This window comes from Pinus tabuliformis, chromosome 5_2, assembly GCF_031772625.1.
Source record: "Pinus tabuliformis cultivar Carrire ecotype Pingquan chromosome 5_2, CPIR1, whole genome shotgun sequence".
Classification (NCBI taxonomy): domain Eukaryota; kingdom Viridiplantae; phylum Streptophyta; class Pinopsida; order Pinales; family Pinaceae; genus Pinus; species Pinus tabuliformis.
Window position 1 is genome coordinate 483,726,845 of NC_142306.1, and position 12,695 is coordinate 483,739,539.

The window sequence follows — 12,695 nt, forward strand, 5'->3', positions numbered from 1 at the left end:
ACATATAAGTTCATTTCAAAAACATGGTGAAAAATAAAAACAAAGGAAAAAATAAGAAAAAATTAAAAATAATAGAGCATGCATGCATATTGCTACAGAGATTCTTTTCCTTCTCACGTTCAGAACATATTTGGATTTTGTTTTCTAAAGTTTCTAAGAGTGAGAATGTTATATACTAGGTTCATAAAGTGAAATCGTTTTAAGTAAAAAAAATATTTAGTATGGTCGAGATTTGGTAATATGAATATAACAATATGCTTTTCATTTTTAGTTAATACAGCGTTATATTAATTTAAAAATAATTATGTTTTAAAAATTGCAATTTTAATTTTAAAATTAAATTAATTTTTGAAAATATATTATTATTTATTGAAAAATATAAATTATAATAAATATATATTATTTTAGAGATTTTTGTAATAGAAAGCTAAGGATATTTATGAGATGCAGAGAAATTTATAAAATGTTTAGTGCTTTTGATGTTAGGTATTATTTGTGTATATGTGCATGGAGAGGGGCTTGATCTCCTCTTATAGAATAATTGTGATGGGAGACAATATCTTGGTTTTCTTAGACATGGATGATGCAAACCAAAAGTCTAATGATCCAACCAATTTATGAAAGCAAAATCTAGGAGTAAATGATGAAAATGAGGATCAATCCTAATTGTAGAGAAATAGAAAGCCCTTGCAGTGACGGAACCTAAGTTGATGTTTACCAAAGGAAGTAGCGGATCTAAAATATGAAGGTAAATCCACAAATATCACCAAATACATTTAATACATGAAACACCAACCTTTGATCAGAGAATTTCTTGGGTTTTGGCCCTTAAAAAAGAACTTCATCTAGTGGATCCAAAATAACTACAATCCAAAAGGAAAAATGATCCTAGAGGTTGAAGCAAGGCCTTCTTCATCATCATTTTGAAATTCTAGAAGATAAAATAAGGAATTTTGAAATCATACCTTACTTCTTCAACTCATTACACCCATAATTTAGATTTTGGATTGAAAGATTTAGCCCAAAGAAAATGGATTTTTGCACAACCCCAATATGTATTAGGCTCTTCTCTACGCCAAGGAAATTCTTAGAAGAAGATACCTTAGAGAGTTTTGGAAATTCCTTGTGAAAGTATCTTAGGCCACAAAAATAGGTACATACACCTATTGTGCAAGAATCTGTGTGTAAATGAATATCTCAAAACCCATTCCAACTTCCATTGATATCTCTTACCTTGAAAAAAATTGGAAATCGACCCTTGAATATGAGAGTATTCATTTTAAATGCCAAAAAATCCATAAATATGAACATATCCTAAACAATTTCCTCTCAATGTAGTCACGGAGCTTAAGGCTCCTCCCTTAGTCAAAAACCCAAAAGCTTTTGAAAAACCATCAACCCATCGTTGCAACACCTAACCACTAGACCCCTTCCTTTGGAAAAGGCTTCTCAACTCATAATAGCTTTGAATCCCTGAATCATCATGAAGCTCTAGACCTTCTTGCCTCTTCATGGGCCAAGCCTTCTTCCCAAATTAAGAAATATTTGATCCATAATGTGCACATTAAGAAGTTTCTGCAAACTCCTAGTGTAAAAGCCAGGTAGACTCAACAGAAATATTTGGTTAAGATAATCCTCAATGAATTAATCATGATAGAGGTGGATGTGACCCAGGAGAAAGAAATAGGGGAAGATATGGATCTAATTTCCCTATACCTACCATAAATGGTTAAGGCTAGGAAAGGGAAGGATTGCCACTGAATCCCTAAACACCAAGTTCATATTTTTCACAAGGGCTTAATTAAATAAGAAGATTATATTGGTTAGAAGAATGAAGTATAAAATTTAAAATTGTCACCTAGGCATTTAGGTACACTCCTTCAAATATCCTCCTAAATCCTCAAAGGAGGAATAATGAGTAATAAGTAGTTGTTATAAGAACTAGGGGAATTTTTGGTTAAGTCTAGGTGTAACATGCTAATGATAAAGGAATTCTATTGCATTCCAACCATTCCTCAATAAAGATAATATATTATAGAATAAGAGGCATGAATTGTAAAGTTAAGAAATGGCTTCTTCAGAACCATTGTAATAAGGAACAACCAACAACCAATGTTAAACACACATGGGAAACATAGAATAGGAAAGATAAATCATGTGAGTACATTTTTTTATTAACATTAGATATACATTTATAGTACAATATGTGACTCTTGGGTTTCAGATCCCAAGGTCTCTTGGACTGCTTTTGTCCATTCGACTTCCACACTAACCCATTTAGGATTAGCTGTCCAACATTCCCCCCCTTAATCCGAAGGGTTATGTATGAGTACAAGAGGAGAGCTGTAATACAAAATGTGCAAAAAATGCATGGCAGCACTAGGCTGAATGTGCTCTATGAAATGTTGGTATAAAGGGCAGTGGTTTAAGGATGACCACCAACACTGGAACGCTTAGTGCAGTTCCTGGAACTCTTCCAAAACTGGCAAGAAACTGAAGTTTTCTGCTAGAGGAAGTGATCCTATTGTTTTAAAGAGGGAAACCTTCAACCATAAAAGGGAGGTCTCACCCCGCATAAAAGGTAAAACTTCAACCTGAAAAGGGAAGTCTCAGCCTGTGATGGTTTAAGGATAACCAACAACTCTGGAATGCTTAATGCAATTCCTGGAACTCTTCCAAAGCTGTCAAGAAGCTGGTGTCTTCTGCTAGAGGAAGTGTTCTCAATTTTGTTCCTGGAATTCTTCCAAAACTGGCAAGAAGCTGAAGTCTTCTGCTAGAGGAAGTGTCCCAGATTGCCAACTAAAGGCATGTTCATGGGCATCTTTGTCTCTGGCTACAACTCTGAAACTGGTGTGGCAGGTTGTGGCTCAGGCTCGCTTGATGTGACTTTGAAGCTTGTAGATGACCGTCATTTCCCCCCCTGTCAGATACAAGGTGAGAAGATGGAGAAAAATCAACTGCAAGACTGTTCAATACTCTAGAACAAGTTCTAACATGCGTTTGGAATATCTTCTTGGCTGTTGATGCCCATTGCCAAGAAGCGATCCATCCAAGATGAATATTTTTTCTTGCAGGACGTTTATTTCTGAAGCATCTGTGTGAAGAATGATTGGTTTTATGACAGTGCTTACATGGATGAAGATCAAAACAGTGATCTTTCAAATGGCCAACTCGGTCACAGTGTTGGCATTTCACGATCTGTTGTTTTTGTTGTTGTTGTTGCGGTGGAAGAGGAGTAGAATCTGGAACAGCTGGAGGTGCACTGTCATGAGGAGCAACTGAACTGTCATGAATGAATCCAGCACTCTGAAACTGAATGGGCTTGGCATAGTCTGGAATATGAAAGGACAAGTCCTTGTCATATCCAAGACCAGTTCTGTGCTTGTTGTGGACAAGCTGTTCCCAAGGTCTGATGATGGGCTTGGGAAGTGCAGACTGAGTTTCTGCATCTGCATTTGCAACTGTTGTTTTATTGGGTATTAAATCTGCTTTATTGACTTGCTTCTGATGGGTTGCAGTCTCAATGTTCTGAACAGAAACAGGTTCAGAATGATGTCTATTTTGATGTAGCTCTTCTTGCTGTAGCTGTGATTCAAGCTGCAAAAAATTGATCTTCTCTTGTGCATATTGTAGACATGCTTGAATTTCTGAGAGAGAGCCTTTGCTGATTTGGAATGTTTCATGATTAGAGGAATATATCAGAGTTTTTAAGAACTCTAGTATTTCAGTAATTCGAGGCATATTCTTCATTATCAAAATTACACCCCTTTAAAACACTGATTACAACTATGACCCAATGAGTAAAAGTGATGCCCACTCACAGTACAAAGACACAGAAAAATCCTTTGTAAATGTGCAGCAAATGAATCAAGGAACATAAACTATAATGGGTTTTAAATACAGTTTCACAACTGGGGCAGCGGCAACAGCAACATTGGCAACTGAGAAGAGAAGCCAACTGCCTCAAGCTGGATCTTCAGAGAGTCTTCTTGCTTGAGCAAGAGGCTAGAGATGCACATCAACCACTGGCAGAAATTGGTAGCACTGCTTTTTCTACTCTATTTGCGTTTCTGCTGAAAGTTGACCCAAAGTTTTGATTCCAGATCCAGAAGAGGTGTCAACACATGCTTTTGATAATGATTTATCTGAATGCCCAGTGTATATTCGTCTGTCGCCAATATTGATGAATGGAAATGGAGGCTTAGTTGTCTAACATGACTAGACAAATCCCAGCGTGTTGAATATTCCAAATATAAAAAAACATCACTTGTAATGTAGAAACCAAACCGATATAGGGCACATATAATTCTCTGCTGGAATAATCTATGTTGTTTTACAAGTTCAGCATTCAAATACAGCGCACAATACACCACATGAATTATACTTCTAAATTATCACCCAGCATAGAAATATATGGTGTTTTCCGACCCTCTTAATTCTCTTAACCTCAATCCACCTTAATTTTTGCTTTATTTTTTCCAAACAACCATTAAAAAATGTTTGGATGCTTACTAATGAAATATGGCTTTCTGTTGCCACCGGAGGGAACTACCGATAGAATGACCGCAGAAAAATCCCAATACAACAATTAACAATGTCTGTTTCAAAAGAGTGGCATGAGTTGCCCAATTTGTTACAACGATTTTGAATGGGGAATGTGATATGCTCCGCTTCTCTCAACCTTCAACGACAATAGAACCATAGTCTAATGCATATAACTAATCAAGAATTTCATGGTATCCTGGAAATGGGACCAGACTTTAACACACCATTCAATGCAACAACGACTTCAATAGTTGAACCAACACATTTAATTGTTTAAATATCACAGAGCAGTAGGTATGTACCATTGGCGGAGGGCTGCATGGTGGAGTGGAGTCGCCAGCATTCAACAGAGTCGCAGGCTTTCAACGCAGTCAACATATACACAACGTCTAGTGACTGTGCAACGACGTATGGTGCTTTGCAGGGATGATTAAAATACCAACATACAGTCCATATGTGCAGGAGAAGTAATCTATGTCACAGTCATAATGCCTACTTCAATGCACCAGCCACAACAAGATAGAGGAGAGGAGCTCCTTCGACACCCTCACGCATTCCAGGCAGCAACCCTTCAGGCAGAGTAGGCAGCGTTCACCACTCTACCCTTTAAATTATTGGACGCAACTCAGATTTCAAACTCTGAGTTATAGCATCGCATCTTCGATCCTCAAGCAAATGCCCAACGTGTTTATGGAGTAGATGCACTTCCTATCTGAAGAGAGATTCCTTTCACTTAGCCTTAATAGCCAACCAAACATGTATTACAAAGCAATGAAAGACATTCCCCTTTCATTTTCAATATGGCACCATATATTTTATGCAACTCCTATAGCTGAGTGTGGTTTGAACCGGCTGGTTCGAATCTGACAGGTTTTTCCTCTATGTACGAGTAAGGCCAATTCACTGGGAATTCTCTTCGAGGTGGCAATTTACTGTTCAAATTTCCTGTCATGGCCGCGGTGACACATTCAATCTTGGCAGGCAGTAAATTTCTTCATCATTTGGGAAGTGATCCAATAATAAAACATCTGGATGATCATTAAGCTCATCAACGAATCCAAACCAATAAATAACCAGCCCAGAACCAAATCTGTTCACGTGCCTCTGAAATTGTTGAATTCCTTGGACCCGGTGGTTGTATTCATCCCCAGAGGAAGCTTTGCTGTCAATCCAGTTAACTATGCGACCACAAACACCAATAGGAACCTCCAATTTAACATCTGGCGTCTTACTAAACCCCGCAACATGTAAGGCTTCTTCTGACTAGAAAGGAATCTCCAACTTTTGTAGCCTCCCCCTCAGTAAAAACTCATATTCTAGTCCAGTAATTCGGCGGATCATCTCAACCCGTGGCGAAGCAACCTGGTCCGACTCCACGCATTTCTCAGCATCCTGAATAAATTTGGTAACGGTTATGGAGACATTATCTTTTGAATTTAAATTTGTTTCAAATCCACGAAGGCTCAGTGGATCTTTAAGGCACTGCGTGATCTGCTGCTTGTTTAAGCCCAGAAGATTTTCGAACAAAAACCTGCAGAGAAGACAGGATGGAAATGATGGATTCAGGCTTATGTCAGGCTTGTAGTATCGCATACAACAACACAGCGACACAGTGGAGTGGGATTACTGGGTTTGGTGGTATGCTTCAGGCACTGGAGCGGTTTTTATTGCACAATGTTCAACACCAGTCACATATAATAAGTAAATACCATCAACCAAGTAAATACCATCAACTGATGCCAATACACTCGCCATACACTGATAACCAGTTTTCTAACGGAGTATACAACGCACTCAGTCTTTTTCGATGCATTCAATACAGCTCCAGGTCAGAGACGTTTATGTCAGAAACGTTTATGAATGAGTGAGAGAGCTGAACAGTCAGAGACGTTTTATGAATCAGTGAGAGAGCATGAAACGCTTATGGACAGAGAGCGCAGGTAAAATTATGGCAGACAGACATGTTAGAAGAACTGCTTGGACAGTGCTGGACAGCACCAGGAGCAGCTAACATTTAGCTAAAGAAATATTCGTGAGAAAATATTCCTGAGATGCAGAATTGATGGCAGAAATGACTGCACACAAAGGCCATAAGACAAATGGCTCACATTAATTATGCAGGGCAGGAATACGCCTGCTCTGATACCATGTTAAACACACATGGGAAACATAGAATAGGAAAGATAAATCATGTGAGTACATTTTTTTATTAACATCAGATATACATTTATAGTACAATATGTGACTCTTGGGTTTCAGATCCCAAGGTCTCTTGGACTGCTTTTGTCCATTCGACTTCCACACTAACCCATTTAGGATTAGGTGTACAACAACCAAGATGATACAAGAAATGAAATGTTCCAATGAAAAACACCTTAATAGCCTTCAAATGTTGAGTAGGATATACATTCATGGTAATTGGTGTGAATGGTCAGGCAGGTGGGATATTTCTACTCTATAAACCCAAGTAAGTAATTATCTTAGACATGCTAGCCACCCACAAAACCATAACTGTGAAATTTAAAGTGATAATATCTATAGAGATTGGATTTCTCATGAACTTCTATGGACCAACAATACCCAGGTAAATTTTGGAGTTCCTTAAATCTCAAAATATCTAATACGGAACTCATTACTTTCCACAAATAATAGGTGGGTATTTCAACATCATTAAATATCTTGAGGAGAAAAAAGCAACACTTCAAAAACTAGATGCAGATGTAGAGAACTTCAATGAAATGCTAAGTCAACTTCACATGGTATATCTAAACACATGCAATGGTCTACACACTTGCAACAACAACATGGTAGTATCTCAACAAATCACCTCTAGGTTATACAAGTTTCTTTCCCTAGAATCCTCATTGGAAAATGACCTTTTCATAGAGGCATCCATCCTTGCATGTAATGGACTAGATCACTAGCCCATGTGTCTCAACCTACATTTTAAAGCAAGCCCCAAAAATAGATCCTTATTTTCAAAATCTTTTGGCTAACTTACTCATCTTTCATGGATAGTATTGAAACCTTATGAAGTAAGGCTAATTACATGCAAGAATATTCTATGCTTTTGTTCCCAAAAAAGCTCAAATATATCAAGGCCAAACTTAAACAATGGAACAAAGAGGAATTTGGAATGATTTTCAAAGCTAAGAGAGAATTGAAATATAGGATGAGAGAAGTGCAACAATCTATAATTATGGAAGGAAGAATAGATGAAATGGTAGATGCAAAAAAAAATATACTCACCCAACAAAAGTATATGATACAAAAATAAGAAATTTTATGGAAGTAGAAATATGGAGTGTGATGGCTTTGGGAAGATGAAAATAACACCAATTTCTTTCACAATTAGCGGTAGCATAACAACAAGATAACTTCTCTAAATGATGGGGAGGGTAATAAGCTAATGGATCAAGGAGACCTATATTAATAACTAATTCACTATTACAATAATCTTCTTACTAAGAGGCAAAGAAGATAAGATGGGGTCCAAAAAATAACTAAGGATATTTTTTTCTCTAGTGTCAATATATCAAAATGAATTCCTCATGAGGAAAATAAATTCAGAGGAAGTGGAGGCAACAACCATGGATATGCCTAGAAATAATGCACTAGGGATAGACGATTTGACAACCGACTTAAAGGAAACTAATAAATAATTATTTCCTAAGTATCGTACACCTCCCAATATCCTCTTTTGGATCAACCATTTTGTCTCCACTAATTTATGTATTGAGACTTTCTTTTGAAAACTTTAGTATCAAATACACCCATTTTGTGGTAGTGAAAATGGATCCAACATGTGCTCAATTTAGAAAACTTGTATCAACAAAATTTTTTTTCAAATCCCCTTGTTGCACAAAATATTGTCACCTTGACATTCTGCAATCTGTGTGAGTCCATTACCACTCATAATTTCCTCCTTTGCAAGTCTTAAGCCTCAGTTCCTCATATAAAGCCTTGAAAATAAGAGAAAGTCCTCAAAAGTCTCTAAAACTCTAGTTCCACACTTTCTCTTAGCATTACCTACGGTCCCGCACCTAAAGGTCATGTCTCCTACGCATCGAACCGCTCTGTCTCTGTGTTATGGTTGTGGACCCCTGTAAAAGTAAAAAAGGCACAAGTATATTCTTAAAAACTCACTTTAAGTCATTTCTAGAAGCTTCTGGAAGGAATCTTGAGGTGGAAAGTTTGCCCCCTTAAGGTTCATGCATCCCATACCTTAAGGAGCTAATCCCTTTATGTGAGGAGTTTATCCTTTTGAAGGAGGACACTATCCCTTCATAGGTGGACCTGTAACCTCCTTCCTCTGCACTATAAAATGAAGCATTGGGCTAGTTACTTGGGAAGTTGAAAGCTGAATATTTTTGAGGTGAAATGCTGTTGGAACTTATTCTTCCTAGTTGAGCTTTTGTGAGGAGAGATTACATACCTCTTTGATCTCATTTGGAAGAGTGTGAGGCTTGTCAAAGTAAAGGAGATTCCTGTTTCGGACCTTGGGAAGAGCTTGTACAACATCAAGGCAACAAAGGTTGTAAGGTTCTTCTATTTCAAAACTAATACAAATAAGTTTATTTTTCTCAATAAGCCGTGTTTTATGGTTTATTTTATGGATTCATTGATCACCATAATGAACATGATTTATGATATTAGCTATGCAGGTGTTATTTGATGTGTGCCTGTTTGTGATTGCAGGTTCTCAAAAGGAAACTCTTTCAGACGGTTGAAGGATGGCTGCTATAAACTAGCGTTGGACTTAAGGTAGCATCTAAACACTTCTATAGTTTTTATTAATGAATCACAATATGTTTAGAGAAAGGTAGATTTTCTTGTCTTGCTTGTTGCTAGATATCTTTTGATACTAGGGAGATCGGCCTTGTCCGCAAGATCGATTTATCCGGCCAACACCGCTCATAAATAACCTATTTCTCTCATCCGAATTGTTCGATTTAATATCCTACAACAAGTATACAATGGATATGAAGTAGGGGACATAGAGATTTTATAGTCAAGAAACTTCCAAATGGGAAATTCTATTTAACAAATCATGTCTATGTGCATTTCTATTGTATAATTGATCTCTTTATTTAGTAGTAGGTGGTTGTAGTAGACATATCATAAATAAATGCTTAATTCAACCATATGAATAATTGCCTCCACAATAATCTCTTCATGCATCCCTCAACTAATGTTCATCTCTAACATGTCTTAACAATCGTTTTCCATTGAAGGCATAATGAGTGTCAATGTGTTGATTCTTATGTTGACTTGTGTTTTAGCATGGGGTTAATTTTTAGTGGTGATCATGAAATAGGTTAAACCTACTACTTGAAAAAGCCTGATCTACTCATTCAACTTGTCCTGACGATGAACCACACTAGTTGGTTCGAAACGCGTCGACAAATGAAATATCTTGTGATTTACGCTGAGAAATTTCTCATCAACTTAATATGGATCACAAAAGCCTCAATTCAACAACCTACTACTTGAAGTTGATTAAAATGGATCCCATGTTCCTTTTCATTTCTAACCCATTTTTATCTTGGTATTGGTGCCTTAGGATGTGATAACAAGCGATTAGGTCCATATTATCCTTTCCCTATTGAATTTTATCCAAAATAGAGTTTAGATTGCAGTCTTATGATACTAGGTTCAAGGTAAGAGAACTAATAATTACTACCATATCTCTTATCATTGTTAGCTTTGAGACATTAAAAACTTATGCAAGTTTTAGTCTTTGCATTGAAGTATATGGTTTTCCTATATTATTGGTTTCTCTTCTGAGCCTATATACATTTTCTCCCCTTGTAATTATATATAATTCCCTCACCTACTATCAACATAAAATAAGACAAATTATTGTAAGAACATAAGTTAACCATTCATTTTAAATTAAATATGATGATGATGATGATTAACATCCACTAAGTCTGAAATGGTCTGTATGGCCTAGAAGGGAAAAAATTAATTGGAATTCTTTAGATTTGTATTTCTATGCTCATAAGGAATTAAGATAAATGCTCAAATATCAGAAGAGTTTTGTTGAGTTAAAATGTCAGGAAGGTTAGTCGTGTGAAAATTATTTGAAAATTATAACTCATGTGAGTATAAGATAGACAATATAAGAGAAAGTGATTTTCACATTCGAACCTCCATGTGTCACATAGATGAAAAACTCTTTCAACCCATGGTGTTTTAATAATTGATCAACTTTGAATTACACTATGAAAATCATGAGAATTTGTTCTTATTTTAGCAATGTTTATTTTCTTCTTTACACTATATAAGATCAATAGATATTTTTTATTTTCAAGAATTGGGTTTGATCACCTCCCTATAGTATCTTAGCTTCCTTTTTCTGTCTAACTCCTACTCATCCCACAATTTATCCTTGGTGTAATAATATATTGAATAATATATTTATTCTACAGAATGATCTCCTCCTTTATCCCTAATGATCTATCAAAGAGTGAGTATCCTTATGTCACCCCTACTTGAATTGAAGTTGGTGGTGTTGGTTGGAGTCACAAGCAACTTTCTTAAATCTCTTGTTTTCCATGTTGTTTATCCTCTTCTTATACATAATATACTTATTCATAGCCATGTTTTGAATGGGGGAAATTATTTCTTTTATGAGGAGCATAGGATAGGGTGTATTTTCGTTAATACTGAGATTATATGTTGTAAAGTGATTTTGGATTTGTTTTATCCTCCTCCATGACACTATAGAGATGTTACAATCTCGTACCTAAGATCCATATAACATAATAAGGATGATAAGTGTCTCAAAGAGGAATTTATTTTTATCCCATATCAAAAAATATTTTGACTTACAATATATTTTTAAGGCCGTAATAAGCTTTTCATCCTCCATTTATCTTTCTCTTAATGCTATAATTCCACTCAAGCTTGTGATGGATATCTTTTCCTCGATATTTGTATGACAAACTTCCTCTAAGTTGCTATTGTCATATATGAAAGTATCATATGTGACTTTTTCTGGATTTGATTACAATGACTTTTTTTTGTCAATATTAATAGAAATACCCATCTTGGCATTAAAAACTTGAAGGATTCCTAGTTTCTTTTCAAGATTACAATGAATCTTATCTAAAAGAAAACTATAATTAACATAAATAAGAAGAGTTATAACTATATTTGGGAGCATGTGGAAAAACCAACCTACCTCTTCTAGATTATCAACGTATATGCAAAAATGGTAAGGCAGAAAGGACACCCTTGCATGAATATAATATTATACTTAATTTTTTTCTTAGCAACCCCCACTAGTCATAAGCTTGGCAATAACAATCCCATACAACCTTGTCAGAGCGTCCCTCAACTCAAGAGGAATAATTATATCTTCTAATGTTTTCCATAGGTTCATCCTAGGAACAATGTTAAAAGTTTTTCTAAAGTAAATGAAATAACAAAAGAGATCAATTTTATCATTATGTGCAATGATGTTAAAAGTAACAAGCTCATCCATAGTTGAATGATGTCTCTGAAAGCTAGCTTAGTCTTTAGCTATTTATCATGGACTTATAGTCATAGGTTAATCTTCTATTCCAAAATAACTCTTTAAAACTTAGGTAAATTTGGGAGCCTTCAAAATGATTAGATAATTAGAAGGAATACTTGTATCCCCACTTTTAAATATAGGTATGATGCTCATATATAAAATTACATATATAAGATATTATACTTTTGTAATTTGATAATGAAAATAAACATTATTTTAAAATAAAATTAATATAAATTTATTCAATTTTAAATTAATTCAATAGAAATAAAAATTATGAATAAAATTTTTAATATTTAAACTGTTTATAATTAATATAAATTTACTTTAACATAATTAATTTGATCAATATTATATTAAATTGAATTTCTTTTCTATTAGGCCTTGGGGTAGTAGAATTGGTGATCCTCATAATGATGTGTTATATAAAATGGACATTGTTGGTACTAAACTGACTAGTTGTTGGTTTATCAAGTCTCACACACATATCTGCGTGGTTATTTATTATAATAAGACTAGCCAAGAAGAATATAGTCTCTCTCTCTCTCTCTCTCTCTCTCTCTCTCTCTCTCTCTATATATATATATATATATATATATATATATATAAACACAAACGCATTAAC

The 12,695-nt window shown here is 35.3% G+C and overlaps 1 pseudogene; it reads right to left on the reverse strand.

Annotated features, from left to right (window-relative positions):
• Positions 1-5,480: 5,480 nt before the first annotated feature.
• LOC149159779 (uncharacterized) lies at positions 5,481-6,138 on the reverse strand (annotated as a pseudogene).
• Between the last annotated feature and the right edge of the window lie 6,557 nt (positions 6,139-12,695).